General features: G+C 38.2%; 1 protein-coding gene across 7 annotated transcripts in view; it reads right to left on the bottom strand.

Annotated features, from left to right (window-relative positions):
- Window positions 1-22396, bottom strand: part of CDH11 (cadherin 11) — a 271884-nt gene that overhangs the window by 45072 nt on the left and 204416 nt on the right. For 2 of the 7 annotated variants that reach the window (XM_046899483.1, XM_046899479.1), the window contains one exon: window positions 2045-2142. The exons of the other annotated variants lie outside the window; for them this stretch is intronic. The gene's annotated coding sequence lies outside the window, so the exon portion shown is untranslated. The remainder of the gene's footprint in view (window positions 1-2044; window positions 2143-22396) is intronic. 7 annotated transcript variants of the gene reach the window in all.

The following is a 22396-nucleotide window of genomic DNA, read 5'->3' as shown; positions in this document are numbered from 1 at the left end:
TAAAGCTGTCACTTCATCAATGTTAATAGCTGATATTTGCAGCACAACCAAGTGCTTCTGTGTGGACATGAATGCTCCAAGGGCTTACCATGTTCTGCTGAAAGACGGACAAATATAAGGGTCAGAGAATAAAACAAAGGGCAAGCATTGCATGAGGAAGAATAAAAAGACAATCTCACACAGTGTCTTATAAATACATATGCAGGCAGTTACAGGTTCTGCTGGCAGGTGAGTGCCAATGACTTTGATGACTAACTGCATTTCAGGGACTGGGGGTGTTCGTGCAGCTGTGTGCATTCATCCTGAGAGATCAGATCCCATGCTGAGGATGGGAAAGCATATATTGCCTCTCTTACTAACTTCCATCACCACAATATTTGAACACTTCAGAGGTCTAGTTCTGAGGTAGGAAAGTGTTAATATTTGTATTTTACAGCACAGAATTGAGTCCAGAGGACCTAAGTATTCAACCTATGATTTGAATAAGAGGTCTGTCATAAAACGAGGCTTGAAAACATATTCTTTATACACAAACTAAACAGTTGCCCCAAGCTCTCCCTCCATCCAGAAGGATAGAAGGACCTTGTCATCCAAGAAGGATGCCCTGCAGTAATGCAGGACTTGCAAGCAAAGGACAAAACCCAAGAGCTGCAGAGAAGGTCCCATGAAAACACGGTTCAGTTCAAAGCAGGTAAGCAGTCTCTTTCTCTTTCTCATCAACTATTCTGACTTTACATTCTACTCTCTACCAAAACATTTGCCCTTGGTGTTCCCTTCCCTACACTGCTGAGGTGCTGGCTGACATCCAGCAGGTCACAGTGCCACATGCAGGGAACCACAAGCCCAACTGCCCACAGACACAGCCTGAAAAGCAGCCTTGAGTCCTGAATCCTATGAGATGGGAAGGTTGTGAATGATGGCTGAAAATTGGCAAACTAAAAAGCGAAATACTTATATGTTCTCATAAGAGACAAACATATGTATCAATGCTTTTCAGAACGCTGACAAGCTGCAGACTGAAGTCCAAATCTCATGTGTCCAAAGCCAAATTACATAGCAGAGAAACAGTTTGAGTAGGCTTCCAATGAACAAATTAGCCCCGTAATATAACATGCTCTTTACAGACCCCATGAACATCCAGGCCTTGTGCTCACCCAATGCAATATGACTTCATCAGTTCCTCCCTTGCTTTTGGGTCACAAGTGCCTGAAGGCAGATCACAGGCCCTTGAGGATAAAGTCTGTACTAATTAGCTTCATGCTGCTCCAGTCCCATCGTATCCAGGTACTAAGAATGCAAGTGGATTGGGAGGCCTGAAGGCAGGTATGTTCTGTCATTTTAAATATCATAAATCAAGCCCTCCTTTTCCATGTTTCCAACTTCTCTGAGCTTCTTCTGAAAACTGAATTTGGAAGAAGAGGATCCACAACAAGAGATACATCATTTTATACATATATATCTATATAGACATGCATGTATAAAATAGATTTATTAAGTTTTATTTACATCTTTCTAATACACAAACAAATACGTAAGTGTACCACGCTGTATAGGATCTGAATTCCCTGGATTTGGAAAAAGTCTTCATTTGTGCTCAAAAAGCAAAAGACTGTTTGTATTTGTTGTCTACTAGATTAAGTATAGGCTCTTAAACCACCACCAGTAAAATGCTCGTATGTATTCCCTCATGGAGAAAGATATTATAGATACAAAGCAGACAATATCAGTGAGTACCACTGCAGAAAAAAAAAAAAAAAAAAGCATACAGAATTGCATAAAAACCTTCTAGGTCATTCTGGAACAGCTTTCACCTAAAGCAAATGTAAGAGATCATTGGGGTGGGATTTTGTCACTGCAGAACTATTCTAACAGCACATTTTCACTACACATTTTTTTTTCTTCTTATTTGTTTCCTCTCCTTGTCACTTTTACATTCATATTCACTGGTGTTTTTCTCCTACAATATATAAACGACCAGATCCTTCTGTTGTGATCAATAGCAAAGCTACAGCAAAGGCCATCTTTACTAGCATTTGGTACTCACTTTATCTTATCTTTATCTGCTGCCATTTTCAGCAGGCTGTTTTCTATTTCTTTCCTCTGGCTTTCTTCTGCTCTCTTTTATCAACCTCTTCTAGTGACCTGAAAAGAAAATCTAAAATTGAGAGCCACTGAAGTATATGCTGAATGCCCCCATTAGCTAAGCTGTAGGGGACACTCAGCACAGAAAAAAAAAATCAACTAACCTTTCAAAAAATCTTTATATAAATGTTCAACAAATGTTCCTGCTGGTTCCAGGTCCACTGGAGACACCCAAGAAAGAATAATTCTGGGACATCAGAAATACCATAAAGAAGAATAGCTCAAAATTCGTCCAAGAGACTTGAGAAAGACAGAGGTCTTTGGTTTTAGGAACATTCTTTTTTCCAAGTTTCTTTCTTTTATTAATAAATAAAGAGAAGTTGTTTCAAGTCACCACAGAGATCTGACATTTTTGAATATCTGTGTGCCTCATTCAACTCCCTGAATATCTCTGTCATCACAGAACGATACATGATTCATTCTGGGAAGCCTACTGCAAACCCAGCAATGACTCTTCAAAAGATTTTTTTTTTAAGTTTGTCTGGTCTTATTTCTGGACTGAATACACTTCTTTCCCTATCCTCCCCTATTCTCCGCCCATGCTCTCACTCATCATAGCTTGTCTAGATGCAGACAGGATGGAATGGGGGAAAAATGGATAGTAAACTTATTTTACGTCAACCAAAAGGCACTCACTCTCTGTCCTTCCTACTCTTCCTTTCTTCATTTCCTTTCGTGTTTCCTCAAAGGGCATTACACAGTTGGGTTCTCAATCAGGACAAGCCAATGTCAAATACATTAATTTGTCTATGAAGCAGTCTTTAAATGTTGACAAAAGAAAGCTTAAATAATGAAGAAAGATGAGTTAAACTTATTGATTCTGAATACAAGCTCCTTGAAATGGTACATTTCAGCTTTCAGGACTGAACAATACTTAACAACTGATCTTTAGATACTATTCCCAACAGCGTATCATTTTCAAGAAATGGTAATTAAAGATAAAGAAAGTATCAATGGGTAAATATAGGGTTTGGAATACATCTAAGCACTAAACAAGCACTAAGAAGGTTCCACGGGGTCTGGTGTACAATTTTTACTCACATCTAATGCAGCTTTTCCAGAATTGCAGCAATGTTTATGGCAAAGATTATATGATTTTCTATCTCCTATTATTTCAGAACACTGCACTGTAGAAATGATGATATTCTTCTATTTTTTTTACTGGAGTTACTTTGTCGGTTCTTGGTAATATGCTACAATATATGCTTCAGAGTTGAAACATAAATGCAGATCTGTATTTCAGCTGCATCAGGCAATGAAGTGCCTGTAACATCAAAGTTCACAGACGAAATTAACAAGAACATTCAACAATATTAATATTTAACATTTGTCTGCTATTCATTATGCCTCCAAAATACCACAGAGACTTTAGTTTTCTGTAGTGTAATTATTACAAGCTACGAGCAAGTGCATTATGAGGTTTCTTCATAACAGTGATTGTGAAATGGAAACACGCATAACCAAACAATAACAGAGTAAGTGCTTTTCATATTCAGGAGAAACTTAAAGAATTCTACTGATGTCAAGGGGAGTTTTGCCTGACGGAGATAGTTCTACGTACCTTAAAGGCATTTGCTTTAAATAACAATAAATGTTCCAGAGTACTATTCAACCTCATACTCAGCAAAATGAGAGAAGATATCTTTATGAAACGAAGAGGGATGATAAAAAATGAAATCACACAGTTGGCTAAAAGCTACATCCACTGTTTTAAATAGTGGGAAGTGTTGGTCTCTGCTCCCTGCAAACTGATTACAGCACCATGCCAGGGGAAGGTGAGATACTGGGAAAAAAAAACTATTCACTGTGCAGGCACTGGATCAGGCTTCTTAGAGAGCTGGTTGATGGCCAAAGCATCACTGTTCTAAGGACATTGGGATAATGCTCTCAATAACATGCTTTAACTTTTGGTTAGCCCTGAAGTGTTCACTTGGACTCGATATTTCAAGGTCCCTTTCACCTGAGCTGGTCTGTTCTATTCACTTTCTCAGAATTGCAGCTACTCTCTAAGTTTCAACTGTTTTCTTCTGGGACTCAGCCAGGAATGCCCAACGTTAACACACAAAGACAAAATGGCAGACTGCGTGTGGAAACAACTTAATGCCTAATAAATTCAAACATAACTTTACAATAATGAAACGAGTCTGTTTATCAACCGTACAGAAATGTGGTTCCCCAGAAAATGAATGGAAATGTTGCTTTGCCAAAAGATTATCTAAAAAAAAATCTAAGTGGAATAATTTTTGGAATAATTTTCATACAGCTGTAACTTTTCAACTAAATTGGACAGGGATGGAAGAATATTCCAGGCCCTAACTTAAATCTCCTGGGTGGCCTTGGGCAGATTTTCTGGGAGTATCTACGCAGTATATTGCTGGCAGATGTGAGCTCTTTCTGCCCAAGTTCCAAGTTGAGTTGAAGCTGAAAAATGCGGTCAGCACAGCATTGAATCCAACCCACCCAGTCCTACTGTGAGGTGAGGCATATGAGCTTCTGTTCCAACCTGCTAATTCAGATTTGGCACCATGATAAACACATTTGTGTAGCTCTGGTGGGCTGAGATTCCATCTGCCAACAATAGACTTTGTCAACATGCCCTCTGCTCCTCAGCTCCAGCACTATACTGGAGATAGTAATTAATGCCTGAATCTGAAAATGATATTGTGAAGGTAAGCTAATTTACTCTCACAGTCCTCTAAAAGTAGAATCATATAGCTGCATAGTAATTACTTAAGGTAGTAAACCTTTTTTGCCATGGACACTGCAGAACTGAGCTAAATAAAGCTATATACATACTATATGTTCAATTTAGTGAGCTCCTAAGATGGAAAATATGAAGATACTCACGTCTAGTGTTTTTGTATTATTGTAACTGTACTGCATAGAGAAAGAGAGAGGATGAGGAGTAAACCACAGAAAATCCGTAACTGTTAGATTTTTCCTTTTACATTTATGTTTTAGTCATGTGCTCTTTTTATGCTTTTATTTTTCAGTGCACAGAAACCTCAGCGACCACATTTGAGAAAATAAACCTCAACAACCCCCCACATCAAGACAGAGATTTTATGAGTGGTTACATAAAATACCTCCCAAAATATTTTGTGAAGAAACATCTTGTGGTATTGAGAAATACACAATGCCATGACTCAAAAGGTCATTCATCCATGACAATAGACCAAACAAAAATGACCCAAAGACTTTCAGAAAAAAATCCTGTGCTGTGTTGAACATATAAATTTAGATGACAGCAGGGAAAGCCACACATCTGCACAGCACCAGAGCAAAACAGCCCTTCACATCACCCAGTAAGGGCCCCAGACACATGCTGAAACCAGAGCACAGACACCCGCTGCTCTCCCCTTCTCTAGGTATGCAGTAATCTGTGCATTTACCCAAGCCTGTTGCAAGCATGGTCTTTACAGCCTCTGGAAATGCATAAACCTGAGAAGCTTTACTTTATGCTATACAGATGTTATTAAGTGCCTTTGGAACAGGAAGCCAAATTGCATATTATCAGAATATGAAACACAGACAGTTGGAAGGGAAATGGAGTGGTTGAGCTGCACTTTTTCCCTACAGATTTCTTCGTGCTCTAATTTTCCAATATTAAAGCTACCTCGTTCCAGCACAGAAATATCTGAATTAATCAAAAATAGTAATTGCAGGAAATTTTACTTATAGGGAAGAAAATGATTCCAAAGTTTCCAAGTGATTTAGGAGCATAATTTCTTTTGAAAGTCTTAATTTAATACATCATCCTATCACACTGATTTTGGAAAAGGGCTTGCCAACCTGGGCGTTTGAAGATCTTCCCCATAACATCAAACTCAAATCTCTGAGTTAAATGCAATAAAGCTATATGTGTGATGAAACTTCAGTGCAGCTGTCCAGCACCTTGCAGCAAATGCTACTTAATTTCCAAAATCAGAGCCAGCATTTGGTTTGTGTTGTAAAGAGCGTATTTTCATAGAATCTATCCCGGTACAGAAGAGATTGCTATCTGAGCTCTTATACATAGAAAATGACTGCCTACAGGTACTTCAGGGACAAGCCAAACTCGGCAGCAATCATGAGGGCCACCACATTGCCCCATACCTGCATCGGCCAGTCTGCCATCTCCAGGAACAGACATGCCCACTCTCCCGTTGCACCTTTGGAGCATTCAGGACCCCAGCTCTGAGTAGAACAGAGCAACTCATGAAACAGGAAGACAAGTTTAGCTGTCTTGGAAAAAAAAAAAAAAAAAAAAAAAAAAGGGAGCCTTAAGAATGAAGTCAGCAAGCTTTGAAGAGCCAGCAGGCTCCCATGTTAGCCATATGCCTTCATATGTCTGTTCTGTGGGAGTGTTACAGCTCCTGCTGTTCTATTCTTCACTTTTTAAAGAAAATGTTACAAGGCCACAAGGACTCACAAACATTTGTTGACATTTCTTCTGGGTCAGCCTTAGGAGGCCTGCAAGAATTTAAACATATGGCAGTATTTAGTTGCATGAGGGAATGAGTTGTTTCAGAGAAAAGCAATCTTTAGTTGCAAAACAGTTTAAGCCACCATAAAGTTGGGTTGCTTTTCTTTTTGGCCAAAATCCAACCTTTTCTCATTATATTTTTCACATTATATTTTTAAAGCAGCAGCAGCATTTCAGTTAAGTTGGTACAGTGAAATGTTTCACAATATTTTCCACCGGCCTCCACACAAGTAATATCTTAATGAGGGGTTCCAGATCAAACAGATGTGATGTTTGGTTACACTTAGAAGATAAAAAAGATGGGATGAGCTGACCTCTGAAATGAAGGTGATTGCCCTAGCTTGTCAAGGGATGCAGCCATGGCAATTTGGAACCAGAATATTATTTGAATTGGGTTCTTAACATGGTTCAGCAGCAGCATGCATTTGCAAATGCACATATGCATTTGCAAAGCAGAAAAAATGGATTTACAAGGCTTTATCTTGTTATTCAGATGACATTGTTCTAAGTCAGTTGCTACTAAGTGTACGACAGCTCACCTGCTGGCATTCTTTATATACTGCTGTTAAAAAAAAAATACCTTGAACACAGGGATGTGGGCTGAGGTTGATCTCAAGCCACAAGTAAAGGGCAGCACAATGTTAGGCCTGCCCAGCAGCAGAGTGGGAACACAGCTGGCACAGCCCCACTGACAGAGCTTTGCCGCAGCAACCTGCCTCACAATAAAGGTAGGAGCCCTGGGCAGACTGGTTTTCCTTCAGTGCTTTTTTCCTTCAACATTGCAGCACACTAATGAAGGAGCTCCTGCCGTTCTTTTCATTTGCATGATATTAAATAGGCTGCAGTTGTGCTTATTAGTTGTACAGCACAGTGTTTAAAATGAGTAATTCAAGCAGTTGAAATAAAAGGTCTTGCATGGAAAACAAGGATGCAAGAGTCATTCTCTGTTTTCCAAAGTACATAACAGGCATATTTTTAAAACATAGACTTGACTAAGGAGTTAGGTTTATCCAGAAATGTTCTGTTAACTGACAGGTAAGCTACCACGTTTTCTGCAATGCTGTGTTCTTTGCAGTCTTTAAGAAACTGAGCACATTACATCTCACAAAACTTTACAAAAACTGTTTTATAATTTTGGAAAAATGAAAGTGGTATTTCCTGAAAGGCACCCACCTATATTAAACCTTCACCCCAAAATACCTGTTCTTCTAAACTGTCACAAAATAAGCTGTGCGAGGCATTCTGATATTACAGGAAGGAAGAAAATGAATTTTTCAATACAGTTTTAAGGCTTGATCTCAAGCAAGAAAACAACGATTGCAACGAGTAAGAACCAGTATCTTCAGAGGAAACAGTAAATCAAACAAATACTGACTGTTAGTCACCACACAACAAATCTGAAGACTTAGGGATAGGATAGGCAGGCCTTGTTGACTTCTGCTCAAGAGTGTAATTTGGCTATGAAGGAAGGACCTGGAGGAAAATAGCATCCTCACAGGAAATCAGCTGCAGCAAATTTATTCAGATGCCCATTTGATGCAGTGCATTACAATTTGTAGTTGAAAACAAACAGTCTAACACAATAGACACCAACCTGGAAGCTGAATTCAAAGCTTAAGAACATGTAAGCCAGAGGGATCAAAAGCTACATCAGCAGCACAAGGAAAATAAAACAACAAATAAAAGGGACTGTGTAACTCACTGAAATGTCAGAAAGAAAATGGCTTCAGGAAGCTGAAGCTTGTAGAAACAACTAAGAGGTTAAAAATAAGTTTTATGTATTCAAACAGTGGCAGGAAGACTTTACTGGAAACTTCTCACTGCTTTCAATGGAAGGGCTGTAAAGCAATTTAAATTAGGAACTGCAATGAAATTTCTGCACAAGCACTTGGCATTAAAGTCCCCCTCCTGCCAACATTATGACAGAAGACAAGACACACAAGTCCATTTTTAACTTTGTGTAAGACAAACAATGAATCCATATTTGAAGTACCACAGCCTGAGATAAAAGGCATGTAGAATTCTTGAGTCTACATAGCAATGTCAGTTTTAAATAGGAAAAAAAAAATGATTCAGTCCTGCTTCTGTGTAGAATATAAACAAAACTAACAGTATTCAGTATGAAACACACACACTCTGAGGAATCCTTCAGGAGTGACAAATTCTTGTAGGATCCCAGTGGTACACTAAGGGTTTGCTCACACGTTTAGGTTCAGAGCAGCGTGCAGTGCCATGCCCAGGTGGGCAGGCTGCTGCAGGAAGCCAGGGAAGCTGTTCTGCACCTGCACTCTGTGCCTTGTGCTGCACTTCAGAACTGGCACTATTTATCACAGGTTTCACTACCGCAAGCCTTTCTTGTGCCTCTTGGATACAGTTCTATCAGCTGTACTGAGGAAAACCTAAATCCAACAATCTGAAATCAGGAAAGAGTTTGTGTCTGTATTTAGCTACTTAGCACAATTTACTCATTTCTCTTTTACGTGATTAAAAAAAATAATAAAAAAAATCGAAGATACTCCGATACGCCCATGAGCAATTATAAAAGCTATGCAAATATTGCTAGCATATCTATAAATATTCATTTCATATTAAGTCTTTTTGATCCGATGCACACACTTTCAGATTCTGTTCCTGCAAATATTTCCCTGAATTTAGGTTATCAAGTATGTTTGCTGAAACAGCATATTTTAAGCAACTATTCACAGCAGACTCATTCAAAGAACTGCACTTACCCATTTACACAACTGAAGTTTATCACCCTGCTTGTACATCCATGCAGCTCAAAATGCATCAAAAGGGTCACAGGAATTACCAGAATGAAGTACAATCCTGCTAACGATGCACATTACTGATTTTGCAAGCAGGGTACTGAGATGAGGAAAGCTGGTGACCCCATAAAGGATCTCCCACCCTCCCAATGCCTCATTAAGAGATATAATTCTAGAATAAGCAGCTGAAAATTAAGTTGATGTGGTTTAATATTATTCTTTCAAGGTCTGATGCACCTCCAAGCTGAAGTCAAAGGAAGCCAGTAAAATAAAAGCGGTTGGCAGCTACTTGTTTGTGCCTCAACATATTATCCATTCTTTTAATGAAATCAAGATTTAGTAGTGATTTGTTTATTTTAATTTTGAAGTACTGCAACTGTTTATGAAGATCATCAAAAGTAAGGTCTTCTGCACAAGCATGAAGACAAAACAAACTTGAATATCAATTTAAACTTATAACACATCAAAACATTTTCAATTCTTACACTTATTCTTTGGTCAATACTCCTCTGCCTCCTCAGCACAACAGTGTGCTTCAGCTACTTGTAGCTAACTCTTGTCAAGCAGAGCCACCTCTTCAGCAGGGTTTGCTCCTGTTACTTCATTTTCTTAACATATACCTTTCAGATGAACTCGCTCCCATACTCCATCACTCTCATCAAGTCATGAACAATCCAAAACCTCAAAAAGTTATACTACATCCCTTTATATTTTTCACAGATATTAAGTGTTATGAAATATAAAAAGGCCTAACTAATACTTGCAAAGTATTAGATTGTTGTAAAGCTTCTCTGCATGTCAATGTTCATTACAACTATTTAAAATAAACAACTCAAACAGAAGACTCTCAGTGGTACAGTGTGGGCTTACTTCAGTCTGAGCTCTTCATACCATGACTGATACATGTTGTGAGTCAGATAGTGTGGAGATGTATATATAGCTGCTGAGAAGTGTCATAATGAAAAATGCAAAGCTCAGGTCCGTACGAGATTTGTTACATTCATCTGTTTAATTGTAATTTAACTAGAAATTATGAGGAAAGGACAATACACTACCATGATTCGATGGCAAATTGAGAGCATCTATTTGGATACCCTTTCCTGGAGGACAGACAGGATTATATAATAGTTTAATGGGCAATATTGGTGGTGGGGGGACAGTCAGACTAGACGATCTCAGAGGTCTTTTCCAACCTTAATGATTCTATGATTCTGTGGTAACTGTTAAAGCCACAGTTAGAATTTCTTATTATCTGTGCTCAGATGAATGCCCAACACTTCTGGATGCTATCAAACCTAAAACAAACTGCAACCCAATTTTCAGTGACAATTAGCTACAATTAGCAATTTGATAGCTATCTCAATCAAAAACTTCTCAGGTGAGGCTTGGTAATTCCCACCATTTGGACCAAAATGCAGACCTGATCAAGGTAATTTTCCAGTGATATTAAGTCTAATAAAATATATCAGTTCAAGTAACTATTATTAACTGACAGTATAAAAGGCTTTTTTTCACTGAAACAAAAAACATGATGAAATCTACTTCAAGGACATCTGCTTTCTTCCCAATGCTCAGTCTCATGAAATTAGGAGAAAGTAGATAAGCCAAGTACAAGTCCAACTCACTGCTTCTCAAAGATAAGGCCTTTTGGACATAGTACTAGTACTGCTCTGTAAGGCTGGTAAGGCACTACCTGATCAGTTTGATGCCTGTATTCTTATTAGGAACACTTTGTCCTCCTTCATGACCATTTAGTAGAATCCCAAATAAATTGCATACAGTTCAAGAGTAAATTCTTCTTGGTCTTGTGAGGGAAAAAACATCAAATTCAGTAAATAGTTATTAACTGCTGTCTTGAATAAAGTGCCAGCATCCATCCAGTAATTCTGTCAGTTCAGACTGTCCTCAGGTAATTTTTGACTGGTGATAAAATGCCTTCTAGACTTTGTGATTAACAAGAGCTAAGGATTAACCAGACTCAGATGAAGGAGAGAAGAATGAAGTTGACTATGTCTCTGAGAGGTATACAACATTTTCTAGATGGCCCAAATACCATTACTATCATATCTTCAGTTTGGTTGCTGTCCCCAAATCACTCTCTTTTAATCCCAAGATGAGCTAATTTTATTTACTTAAAATATGCTTATTCTTTAAATTTGTCTTTTTTAAACCTTTATATATCTTTCTAGCATCTGAATTGCTCGCTCATTTCCTGTTGTGGCTTATCCTTCCCTTATCCATAAATCGCCAAAACATGTTTTTCTTTGTTTATAGGGTTTTTTTGTGCATAAAATTGTGGCCAAATAAATAAATAAACGCGTGTATATAATGCATTCTATTAAATACAGGGCGGTAACAAAAATATGGAACACATATAATAATTCAGGCAGAACTCTCTCACACATACACAAAGAAGAAACCAAATCTACACTCCAATTACATTATATCTGATTTCTGAGGAATGACTAGCAAAAGAAAATGCACAGGACATCATGCTAAAGGATAATACCAGTGGAAAGAATTTGTTTTGTTTGTTGAGCTCACTCCTCAACCTACAGACAAAGGAAAAATTCAACCGCAGCTGATTCTCATCCTCTGTATTTCATTCTGATTCGTACAGTGAGAAATCCCTGTAATACAAACTCAGGGATGCAATGCATATAAACAAAAAATGGCAAGGAGGAAATAAACCTTCAATGGTTTCCATAGAAAGGAATGCTCCTGATATTTGTACCTTGCGTCATTTTCATCTTTTCTCTACTTCAGCATCTGCCTCAGCATCTCACTGCAGCTCTAGCACATCTTAAGATAACTGTTATGTGGGATGGCTCTGACCTAACGAAACACCAGGCAACTGATCTGGAAAGGACAAAAACTTGGCACTGAGAGTTTCTTAGTTATTAGGAATAATGTTTTTTGCAGAGCAGACAAATGCTAGAATGCTGTGTGTACTGTGGTAATATTAGCTTTCTTGGTGAGCAAGAAGCAACAAATCTGTACCAATTTAATAGTTTCATACTTGTGTAGCTACTATTGACATATCCAAACATCTGTAGAAAAGGGGTTTGAGAGCTTTCTTTCCCTTCTTTCTCTGTCCTATCTCTCCCTAAACAATCAGACCTTCAGATACGGACTATGAGAGAGAGAGAAAACAAAACAAAACACTCCAGGTCTGTATGAGTTTTTTGCACTCAAAAACTTTTACGTAGAAGACTGTAAAACAGTGTTTAACCACAAGCACTGACAGTTGTATCTAACTGCATATAAATAGCATGCTTCTTCCATCAACAATCTACCAGTGACATTTCCCAGTTAAGTGCTCAATTTTGCTAATTTAACGTTGATGTGTGTACAACAGCAGTGTTTCCTTACACATGTTCTGAGCTCCAGGCCATTGTTGGCCATGTTCAGTCATATTCAGGCTTTTACATCCACAGGTTTGGCATCCCCTACTCAAGGCTTTTATGTAACATGTAAGAAAACTCTTCAGACATTTTAAATTACTTAGACAACAAATTATTCCTAGTTTGACAGCAGGATCTTTACTCAAAAAGGCTCTTGCTTTCTAAAACAAAAGTATTCTAAGAAATGAGCACAGATATCTGAGGATGTGTAAAGAGATGAATGACCTGGATAAAGGCCATAAAACAAGTCATTAAAACAACTGCAATGGTAGAACTTGCATTTTACTAAGATTCCTCTAGATTAGAAAATGCGACGTCAACCCATATACTTTTTCTTCTTCTTTTTTTTTTTTAACAGGATCTAAAATCTCTTTCCAGTGATACCATTTTCAGTTACTGATATAAGCATCTCTTTAAAGGTATGACATTCAAAATACTTTTCAAAATAGCAGATGTCCTAATGAATTATGTTGCAATTTCTCTGGCACCCTGAAAATGTGTGCCCAGTCTACGCCAGCCAGAAATGGACAGTTTCAGCCCCTCCTCACTTACACTGCTGTAAGAGAAAACCTGACAATAACTGTTTCAGCTGGCAAAGAGGAGTCATTTCTGCTATATGAGTTTTATTCATGAGCTGATAAAAGCACTGCTTTGCCAACACATGCTGTGCTTGAACTAAGGATTGTTATTGATATAGATGTCCCAGTATAACTATATTAGCAAACACTTTCTGCTGCAGAACAAGCCCCAAACCATACCTTCTTCAGTAGGATTTTTTATTTTCCGCTTCTTTAAATTTCTGAACTGCAAAATGATTCAGTCTCAGAGCAAAATGCTGTATTAGATAGTTAAAGGACAGAATGTAATGTATTTTAAGGCAATTTTTGTTTTCTGCTGTTGTCCCAACCTAAGACTAATTACAAATACTAATAAGAAATAATTTCAGAACTCTGACCTGTAAAGGCCATTTCTGTACTCCGCAGCTCCATCAGCCAAACAAGGAAGGCTTTTCCTGTACTCAGCATGCTAAACTGAGACTGCTCCTACCAACCTTAAATGAAACAGAAGACTCTCTACTGACACCACCTACATTTCCGTGCTCTTCTGAATAACCGAGGAATGCCATGCAAGCACTGATAATGCGTTTTGCAGCAGAGACCAGACAAAGCCTGCATTGTAAAACTGAACAAAATGGGTGATTCTCTTTATACAACACACTTGATGCATCCAACCATTATTTTCACTAGTTATAGCTAAAACTATAACACTTACATTTAAAATATATATGCGTGCATATATACATATGTCTGTATATAGCCGTAAACCCCATTCCAAAACCAGGATTTAGGCAATACTGCACTTCTAAAAAATATCAAGAGGAAAATGTGTGCCTGCAAACATATCCATATATTCTGTCCTAAACAGAAATAAAGAGGCAGAAAAACCCAAATGTGGAAACTAATTTCAATGGAATTTTACTGACATGTTATGGGAGCTTCAATTCCTCTTAAGTTTGATCTTCCATCTTATCAAAGGGAACATTTGCCTTTGAAAATTCTTACATGAGTCATTTGCTAAGAATACTAAGGGATGGAATTAATTTTCCTCTGAATTAAAAATTCTAGGTTTCTTCTTCCAGAAAAGAAGTATTTAAAATCACAGCAAGTGTGCTGCTTTATGATTTGCCTATTTCAGAATCTGAGAAGCAATTACTTCCAAGTAGTAAATGCCCTTTCTTTTCTGCATAAAGAAATACCACTACGAGGTCAATGAGTGAAATAGATGCTTTGTAACACAATTCTAAAGAAGAAGGAGATAATAATAACAGTTCAAGGATAAGAAAAAAAAATCTACTGAAATTCTATACAATAATATTTACAGAAAATATTTTGATGAAATTATTAGATTGTATTGATTTATTATTTTGTCTTCTGAAAGCAGTTCTTTGGGAAACTATTACAGCCAGCATTATCTGAATTTTGTTTCATTCAGGGGGACCCTCATCATGTTCTTGAGGAAGAGTTTACCCCAGAAATAAAATATTTACATTTCCTCCACTTTAAATGCCAGGGAAAATAATCAGAAAAGAATCAGTAGGTTTTGTTGTTGTTGTTTTGTGGTTTTTTAAATTGGAAAACAGCAAGTGATATAATAGACCTTAAAGAATTTTCACGTATCAATGGTAGGGGGAAGATTAAGGATTTCAATACAGGACAATTAATCAAAAATACACCCCTTGTCTTTCTCAGGCTCTGTGAGACTGTAGGTAAATATGCAATATCTAATTTGAAAGAGCACGACAGTCATTTTACATGGAAAAAATAGAGCTTCTCTTCAATGAGCTCAAGGATGTCAAATAAATCCAAAAAAGATAATTGTGACAATTTAAATTCCACTCACTTTTTCCTTATTATCAGAATCTTTTAAGGTGAACTTTGGTATTCCCCAACTGGAAGACCTCTACTCCAGCCGTTTTTCTTCCTAAGTGACTTTAGAAGAAACAGCTCGCACCAGGATGCTGTTGGGGATATGTTATTTAATGCCTGCAGTTCGGAAGAACCAGACTGATTTAGGGTTCAGTCCAGGTTTAGGTAATTAAAGCCTGTACAGCTGAATGAGTTGGAAGGGCTTTAGTAGCTTTATCTTGATCATTCAACAGAAGAAACTCTTCTGACAACCACTTAGGCTCAGTGCCATGTAAATAGTCTGGCATAAGTAATTCAATCCTCTTCACTCAGCTTCCTTGCAGTAATCTGTGGCCTCTTCAAAAGACTCCTAATACTGTTTGCTTCTGAGGATAAGATGCATATTATCTAACTGGTTTAGTGCTCTGCAGATCATATAATACTCCCCAAACTTTGAAGTATATAATTGGGGTCAGAATTGAAATAATAATAACAAAAATAAAAGGGGATGTTCCCTGCAGTAAATGTGCTTTAAGTTTGAACTGAGTTTTGGCAATGTACTCTATGCAGCATCCTGAACACTTAGACCTGACCCATTAAAATTCAACAGTAAAAATCCCACTGAGTTCAAGGGAGTTCAATAGTGTGGAAAGGGAATCCATGGTATGAGTATATTTAAAAATGGGCAATAGAGACAAAAGCTAAAAAGAAAGGTCCAGGCACCAGAAAGATGAAAGGCAAAGCAATATGGAGGTGAAAAGTCAAGAATAAGAATCCATTTTCTCTCTGTCTTCTTTAATGTAAGAGGAATAAAAAGAAATTTTATTTGATAGAGTGCATATGGAACAAAGAAGAACCATGTACTCTGCCTTTTATTTCGGTTCTCATGACGGAGCCCATAAACACAGCTCGCTACAGAATAAAACTTAACATGAAACAGAAATTTTAAGCACATCACCTCTGTGATCTTTCCTGTTACCTATATTTAAACATATTAATATATCCTGAAAATTATTGACCCCTTCCTCATAAATACGTACTGGGATTCCTTTGATACTCAGCTTCAAGCAAGAAGACATAAAGTTGCTTATAATCCACTATCACAATGTTATACCGTGCAAGATTTCACTGGTAGCACTTCAGAAAGGAGAAATCGAGACACTGATGTCAGTAATACATCAGTTTCAGTCAGTAATGTTTGTTAGTCACATCTGGAGTCAAGGTTCCCTTTCCCCGAGAACACTCGGAAATCATAGCTTCCCCAATAAATCTCTGGATATTTCTCGAAGGAGCAATGATGCATGTCCTGTATTCAGTGACATAAAGCAAAGCTGAGAGATAATTATCCTGTGAGCACAGAGTCAGCGCAGTGTAAAAAAGGTGCCAAAAATCCCAGCACTGTCATTAACTGCTGCTGGCTGCTTGTCATCTGAGAGCAGAGGACAGCCCATCATCCTGCGCTGGTAGAAGGGGAGATGAGAACATACCTGTACACAGTAGGATATTTATAAAATCTAATCACGCTGGAAAAAAATACAGAAATTGCCTCACAAAGAGTTGTAGCACTTATTTCAGTTACATGACATTCCATTTTTTCCTCTAGAGCCAGCAATGTCATATTGCTGATCTTTTCCTGATTTAAAACTAACTTCCCCAAAACCTATTAAATAGCGAATTTTGTATAGCACCTGAATTGAAACAGGATCAAGAAAGGGAAGAACCACTAAATTAGTAGAATATTTTGCCTATTTGCAGATGAGCTATCTCCTTTGAAAGCTGCTGACATCAGTATGGCTAACTTCTTTTTAAAAGCAACTTTTTGAAAAGAAAGAAACTCCTCAATGCAAAGTGGGTTTGACTGCTAACTAACAAAGAGGAGGAGCACACAACCAGGCCTTGGTCACTGCTCCTGGCCACCTCAGGCTGCCAAGGCAGACCTACTTCAAAAAGCTGCATGCGCTCCAAGTGCAATCACGCGTAACGCACCAGATAAGTTTCAATGCATAGACAGCAAACAAGACGTGCAATAAGAGATCAAAGTTTTCAAGCTCGCTATGGCACAAGACAAGAGCCTGAAAAATCAGCTTGTGCCACTACTGCACATTCTGGAAGAACATGTTTGTTACATAAAACCCTCGGATGATACCATAAAATCCTGTCCCACGTTACAGAAACAGTACAAATTGAAAACCAAGCCCAGTGAACCTGACCTGATTCTGCCTGCATCCTGCCCAAATCTCAGCACATCAGAGGAAGATGACCCATTCCCTTGTTCCTCTGCTCTCCTGCCAATCTGCCCCTCAGGAGTTTGGAAAGGAAATGCCTTCTTCTGACTGTTGGTCTTTCAATCACAGCAGTCTTGGGCAGCTCTCTAACTTGAGTACCTGTAACCTTTTCAAACAAATTTGAATTGCTGAGTAGGAAAAGTGCATTTCTGTGTGCAGAAAAAAAAAGTATTACGTTTATTTGTAGCATCACAGTATTTATCTTAAATTACCTCAACTGATGAACGTGTATTTTATTTTACTGGCTATCCAAGTTTCCTACCAAATTCAAGAGAGAACTTGCTAAATGTATAAAATATTTTATCTGATTTCTCTTTTATCTCTCATTTCAAGTTGTAAAATATATTTCTCTTAGTGATAAAAACGTCACAAACAGATTTCATCTGAAGACTGGTCTACACAACAACCGAAGACACGGACAAGTTAAATGTTAAATCAAATTGAATGAAACGGGATATAAACAACAGCACCCTCAACAGTCAGTGCATGGCTGAACTGCTTTAGATATTCCACTTTGACCACTGTATGTTACTCTCACGGATTGAACACACTTCACTTACACCTCAGCACAGGTCCTGTTCTCCTAGAAAGCACACAGCAGCAGGACTAAGCCAACTCTGAGGTGTCATTACACGAAGTGAAATTTTCCCAGCTGAACTCAGTTTAATTCACCTGTATTAGCTGTGAACACAGAGTTTCATTGACTCAATTAGCCTCCAGGTGCAATTCCCCAAAGGGCACATCCTCATCTGGTATGAACTATCATTCCACCCAGCTCTTTATATATTTTCACCTTTTCCCTTTAGTTCTTCAGCTTTTGAGAACATCCATTCTCACTTAGGCAGAAAGGCAGGCTCCCCACAGATGGCTGGGAGGAGCTCAGTTGCTGGACAGGAACAAAGAAGAGCTTTGGTGACATTTCCAACTGGCATCTTTTCAGCTGATGCTTAATCAACAGCAGGATCTGCTGATGCCTGGAAACATCAGTGGCCAAAACCAGGTGCAGTTCAAACGAGATTCTGATTTGACAGAAATATTCTGCAAAGCTCAGCTCCCACGCACTGAGCGCAGTAAGGAAGTCATCTAAGAACTGCAGCATATTCCCTTGCCCCCCTACTCTGCAGACCATGTAAGCAAAAGGGTCCACTCTATGAATAGGAATAGTGAGCACACGTACTGTTTATCTCTGAGAATATGGCCGGGCAAACAGACCACTGCTCTTACGTTGCGGCCCTTGCAACGTGCCTCTAGCTATAAAATATCCCTTGCGACTGCTCCTTGCAGAATTTTGAAGAGAACGTTCAACAGATATGGAGATATGGTAGGAAAACGCATGGAAGAAAAAAGGTGGAAAGAGGAGAAGAGGAACTTGAGATGATAACTCATCAGATGATAACTTTCAAGGACTGTGCACCACATGCTGTAACTTCTACGAAAAACCGGGAAAGAAAGAAGAATAAGCCCATGTTGCAGTGCTGCAGCTTCATGGACCCTTTTATTCATTCAGTTGCACATCTCCCCCTTCCTTGGATTTTCTTTCTCTCCCAAAGAATAACTGTCTCCCAGAGAATAACTACATCTGTGTCTACTCCTAAGCTTACCTAATACAAAAACACAAGTCACCAGGCATGCAATTCAACCAGATACACTTAGCTTGGCTTAGCATAGGCTAAAATACTTTTCAAATACAACACTGTAACACTCTACATCTCTGAACATTAAATCAGAGATTTAACCATGTTTAAATGAAATTCTTTGTATGAATGTTTTGGTAAAGGACTAACTGTCCATATAGCCTGCTACGGGGCATGAGTGTCAATAACAAAGCTTTTTTTGCACTTCTGTTAAGAGGTCCTACTGAGATTTTGTTCGATCAAAGGAGACAAGTCTTTTACAACTTGAATTTCTGTACATGCTAGAACATGGAATGCATTTGTTTATACTGCTGCATTATAAGATAGCATGGTATAATTATATTTAAAAAAAAAAAGGGAAAATTCTTCTATTTTAGTTTTGACCACCCTTACTTGGGCAGTAAAAGGGAGGAGGGAGCTTCCTGACACATGCCATTTAAAGTCTCTCCTAGTTCAAGACTTAAATGACATATCTTACGATATGTGTGAATTTGTGACACTTCTCAATGGATCTGTGTATCTAAAGCAATGATGTGTTACAGTCTTCATTTCAATACAAACGCCACCAAAATCCTTTATTTTTTTCCTCTATTTCCTAAAACACATCAAAAATATCCTGTTGATCAGTTTTACTTCAACAAAACAAAGGCTGTGCTCAGCAGGCAACACTCTACAATGGAGGTTTACATTTACTGCTTCTATAGTCCCTAACATAGTTTTGAAATTTTTCAAACAGACTCTAAATACAAACAGCCAATAATGAACAAAAATGTCTCTTCTCACTCTGTGTGAGAATGTTTACCTTCAGTACACACCAAGAGCACAACCAGTAGTGGGTTTACACATTTTCTCTTGCAATCACGGAACGCAGTCCAGCTTTCAACGTCTCACTTTAGCAATTCAGTATGACATTTTATCTACTTATTTATTTTTATAAGGATACTTCTCTCTAATAAATGTTCCCTGGAACTCAAAGGCTCGTGTAATTGAATTAACAGGTTTATAGAAAATAAGTTATAACCAAAATTGCAAAGGTGGGGGTGGGGAGAGAAGGAATATTTCAGCAAGATGCAGCCTATTATGTAAATTTGTCACCACATGCCATACATAATGAATAAACCTTGTGCTCTTAACACTTTGATTATAGACTATACAGACAATGCAAATTAAAATTCCTGCTGCTCTATAAATGCAATGAGAGGAAATTATGTAAATTTTAACACATTAGATTGATTTGGTTGAAATGAAACCTGTTCCACTTGATGTTTTAGGGGAAGAGCCACAATTACAATGATTGAGAAAGTGCAGTGTTAATGAAGTGTGTTATTGCTAATCAATTCCTCCTCCTCTGGTAATGGCACAGGCATGTGCACAGTCACTACATCATTCACAGGCAAGCAAAACCTCTCACACCACCACATAGTTTACGTGGCAGAAATTAAGGCTTCCATAAACTCATGCATATAGTCCTGATTAGTAGAAAAGATTTCACAGTAAAACCGTGACATTCAAGAAAGGTGTACAAGCACACATGCATATATATGCACACACAGGCAAAACTCTGGCAATACTGCCTGGCTGACTACTTCTGTACTGTCTTGTAAGCTCCTGTAGATTTGCTGTGATACCAACCAAGTAACTTCACTTTGAGCTAAATAATCACCTCTCTGTTGGCTGATCTCTTGGAAAATATGGAATGAGACTATCACATGGTAATGATCTGAACATATTTAGTTAACTGAAATGAAGAGCAAGGTTTTTCAAGCTTATAAGGCAGTTTTCCACTCAAATTGAAGAAATTCAAAAATCAGAACTATTCTACCTTCACACTAACCTAAGGAGCACGTCACTCCAAGCACCGTGACACTGGTTTAAGCAAAATACTTTATGGAGCTCTTCATCAGCATGGCAATGACATGCAGAATATTGCATAACTTATCTTCTCTTAATTATTTACTGAGCTACATGAGATAATGAATTAGAATATTTATAATAATTGTGCATTTTGCCTTCCCTTAGTTCTACAAAAATTTCCATGGCAATTTGCAATGGATACATTTCCATTTGTGGAAGGATCTGTGGTATCAGGAATTATTATTTCACAGGTAAATCTGAGAAGGTGGGATGTGCCAACCCATTCTATTTCCTTTATATAACTCTCACATCATTCTCAGAAACATTTGCCACCACATGTAGTGATTGCATTTGTTTCCTGTCTCTACTGACTTGTCTCCCACTACTTTATTTCTGTTCCCTGCTAAGATATAAGGAACTACTCTGCACGAAGACATCTCACTGCCTTCAACAGCAGTTTGACGTACAACATGGTTGCAGGTCATGAATATACACACAAAATTAGGAAAACACAGGCAATGAGAGATCTGTTACAGAGAAATGACACGGCAGACAAACATACAACTCCCACACCGAGACTGGCACTTAACACAGGAAATTTCAGTATGTTATGTTTTGTCCATGAATGTGGGAAAAAGAGAGGTCTGGCCTCAGCTATCAAAGGAAGTCCAGCCAAGCAAAAGAAGAAAGTGCAAAAGTACAGATAGAAGGGAAGGATACAACAGAATTGTTCCTGGAAATAAAGTGACATTTGCTTTTGCAAGCTGAGGATCTCTTCTAGCAGCATGCACATCTCTGCTATGTTTAGCGTTTTAAAAATGCCAAGCACTTTTTGCCTCATTAATCCTGAACTAACATGACTGCTGTTGATGGGGAGAAGCACAGGGAGCACTTGGGACTGAGCCCTGCTCCTTCAGACCAGGAGTGTCTATCACCATCCTAAATTCCTTCTGACTTTGGGCTGGAAATGTTGGAGAAGGCAGCTCGGAACTCTCCCCTCAGTGTTAAAGAGTGCACAGTTTGCATCACAGTGCGCCAATCGGAATCGCAAAGCATGATGTGGTCAAGGAGCCACTTAGAGCTCAGTAAACAGAGGTTTGCAAAGCAAAACATGAGAAGTCTCCTAGAATTGAGAGAGACAGCAAAAGAACGTCAACTAAGTGAGCTTACTGAAGTAGGAGCTAAGCATCTGCATCTGTAAGATTCAGTGCAGATATTTAGTTAGATAAAATAAACACAAAGAATCACGGTGGTAAATATCTCACCCCACAGAAATCAGCTCACTTTCCAGCTCACAAAGATCCTAGAAAACAGAATCTCTCTGCACTAGCTTTGGCTCGAATTCTTTGATTTCACACTGCTTCGTTTATAGGAAAAAACTCCCTTTGATGTTGGAATATTAGAAGGAGTGAAACAATAAATTTCCCATATTCTAATAT

This window comes from Gallus gallus, chromosome 11 (assembly GCF_016699485.2).
Source record: "Gallus gallus isolate bGalGal1 chromosome 11, bGalGal1.mat.broiler.GRCg7b, whole genome shotgun sequence".
NCBI classification, from domain to species: domain Eukaryota; kingdom Metazoa; phylum Chordata; class Aves; order Galliformes; family Phasianidae; genus Gallus; species Gallus gallus.
This window is presented reverse-complemented; position numbering and strand designations above follow the sequence as displayed.